This window comes from Oncorhynchus tshawytscha, linkage group LG27, assembly GCF_018296145.1.
Source record: "Oncorhynchus tshawytscha isolate Ot180627B linkage group LG27, Otsh_v2.0, whole genome shotgun sequence".
Classification (NCBI taxonomy): domain Eukaryota; kingdom Metazoa; phylum Chordata; class Actinopteri; order Salmoniformes; family Salmonidae; genus Oncorhynchus; species Oncorhynchus tshawytscha.
The window spans coordinates 17861509-17864676 of NC_056455.1; positions in this window are offsets into that span (position 1 = coordinate 17861509).

Below are 3168 nucleotides of genomic sequence, written 5' to 3' on the forward strand. Positions count from 1 at the left end.
TTCTCCTGTTCATCAGAATGGCAGAATTAACCGGCATAACTTATATGTCCACTCTACTGACCATAATATTCACAAAGAAGTAAAGTTCATCATTTTCACGTGACCTTTTGTTCATTGTTAAGGGGATACTTTGGGATTTTGGCCCTTTATCTACTTCCCCGGAGTCAAATGAATTTGTGGATGCCATAATCAACATCCATGGCGCCTGGGGAACAGTGGGTTAACTGTTTTGCTCAGAACAACAGATTTTTACCTTGTCGGCTCAGAGCAACCTTTTGGTTACTGGCCCAAAGCTCTAACCACTAGGTTACCTGTCGCCCCTGACTGGAAGTCTATGGGTATCTACTAGCATGCTAGCAGATATTCATAGACTCCTAGTCAGTGAGCTAACACTAGTTTGCAATTGGGCTTGTTAGCAACTTCATTCAAACTGCACACAGAGACATAAATATGGTATCCACAAGTTCATCTCACTCTGGGGAAGTCCCAAAGTACCCCTTTAAGACAAGGCTTCATCAGAACGTTATTATACCATGTGACTGTAGAGTGCAATGTCACAGCAAGGTGAGCGATAGGACAGTGTACTCACATAGTGACATCCAAGTGTATGCCAACTAGAAATTAATGAAGCAGGATTTGTATTTCACTTTGATTGAACATTTGATATGTCATGGACAGCAGGATAGCCTAGTCTGCAAGGGCTTTGAACTTAATATTAACACACAAGGTGTCCTTACACAATGAATGTATGAGATAACAAATGAATGAATACATACCTAAACTGAGAACGATCAAATAAGATATTGTAGTTCAAGTTGTTTGACACTGAATATTGTGCTTTGGGGTGACAAACGTAATTCAGTTTGAAGAATTACAGATCATGTACTGAGATGTCAGATACTGTGTTTATTTATGTATCTGTTGCTTGGTGTAACATTTTATGGATTTTAAATGGTCAAATCAAATCTTCTAAAGGCTATTCCTTTTCATTCTGTATGAGTGAAAGCATCACACTGCTTGTTTCACCGTTATCTTCCACAAGAGGGTGCTTACTTACTGAGCTTAGCATAGCTACATCAATCACGTTCTGGTGTGAAAAGCTTTTCTAGTACAAGATGTTGATGACAATAAGCAAACCTTTCAAACCTGTCGTCTTTCATTTCAAAATGTACAGTAATAGGGCCTGCCTGACTAGAAGGCCTCCTCCACACATGAATGCATGCACACGCATGCACACACGCACACACACACACACGCACGCACGCACGCACACACACACACACACACACACACACACACACACACACACACACACACACACACACACGTGATGTACCTATATGTATTGTGGAAGGACCACCAGAGGGCAGGCTGGGCTCATGGATAGTAGCCCACAAGGCATGGGAGACAAGGTAACCAGAGGCAATTAAGCACAGCTGACGGTACTAATGACATACTCTCCTTCCCCTATAAGAGAGAGAATGGAACCAGCAGAGAGGGGGGGGGAAACTATCTCTGGAAGATGGCCACCGAGAGAGAGGAGCTATCCAGGAAGAACCACTAAGACGGTGACAATCCCGTGACTTTTTGTTGTAGTTTAAAGATAATCCTATTGTGTTCCTGTTTCATCTGGAGAAGGAGATGTATGTTTTTCCTTGGAAGATTTTCATTGATTATGTTGGAGTGTTTGTGTTGACCAAATTCCCTCAATAGAGAACTGTGTTCAATCAAGAAAACCTACTCCTGACTCGTTTATTCCACCTTCCCGCTTTAGAGTGACGCCCAATTACTTGGTCCGCTCACAGTATATACAGTACACTTTACAATAGTAATCAAAGGTACAGTATATGAAGTGTATTTGAAAGTTGAGCAATATGCTCTGCAGTCTGATCAACTCATGAACTCATTATCTGATCAGTCTGATCAACTCATTAACTCCATTAACTGATCAGTCTGATCCACTCATTAATTGATCAGCTACAGATACTCCACAGCTACTTTTGGTGCATGTTTGTGTTTTATACCCCTCATAACAGACGAGAGAACCAAAATTGAATTCTTGCTGCTCCTTCAGTGAAGATTGTTTGATAACATGAAACACTCCATTGAAGTCGGTCAATGATGCTCCAGTATGCTCTGGATCTAATCAATGGTACTTTGCCACCTGTCAACAAGTTCAGTCAATAAGAAACACTGTCCTCATTTATGGAACGTTTAGTGTGAGCTTATGTGTTCTAACTCATATTCAAAACGCAAGAGGACAACGTGTTCGTTTCAGACATTATCATGTGTTGTCAACCATCAACATCTCAAGAATCTCATCATGAAGCCGTCCCTATAGTGCACATTGCGTACCAGATATACTACTGTAACAGGCTTTGAGAACTTAATGCTGAGTATGAGTTCTGTGTCTTATAGGTAATGTAAGCCTTTGTTCTGATTTGCATTCAGCTGAGTGATTGTGAGAAGGTCAAAATAAATAGGCCTTATAAACATATTAGTCCCCCATGGCCTTGATGAGCTCTTAAGGACATGTCAGACATCCTGGCTATAAACAAACTTGATGTTGAACAGGACGACTCCGCTTGGAAGTTGGGTTTCTAAAGATTGAAAATGTGTCTGCTGTCATCTCTGGTTCTTATCGCTTTTTCATTTAGATCTCTGTCTAGCCAGCTGCCAGATGATGTAGTCTGGCCGGCTGCATGCCATGTTAGAGATTGTCGGTCACAATCAGTCAGTATCAGAGGGGAGTGTGGCAGCTCGAACACACTTCACACAGGGTCAATTTGATTTATAAGAAATGGAGGGACGGACCAACACAAAACGGGCCTTGTTGCCTGCGAGGGCCTCACAGCTATGTCTCACAGTGTTGGCCATTGTGTGGCCTGCCATGGAGCAGGGTCCTGGCTGCATCTGGGAACGGGCTTCCAGACCCTTACATCTGCTAACAAAGACTCATAGAAAACGTCTCATACCACAAGATGGTTCTTCCTGGACCGTTTTATTCTTCATCTTGTAAATAAAGAAAAGAGGCGGAGTAGAAAGATGTTTAGTGTCTGTCCATTCCTTCCATGTCTTAGCTTTGACCCTGGGTGCCATGTCACTCTGGCCAGTAATGAGAACCCATTTGTGTGACAAATGTTTCCTCCTCCTGGTTCTAAACGAGCC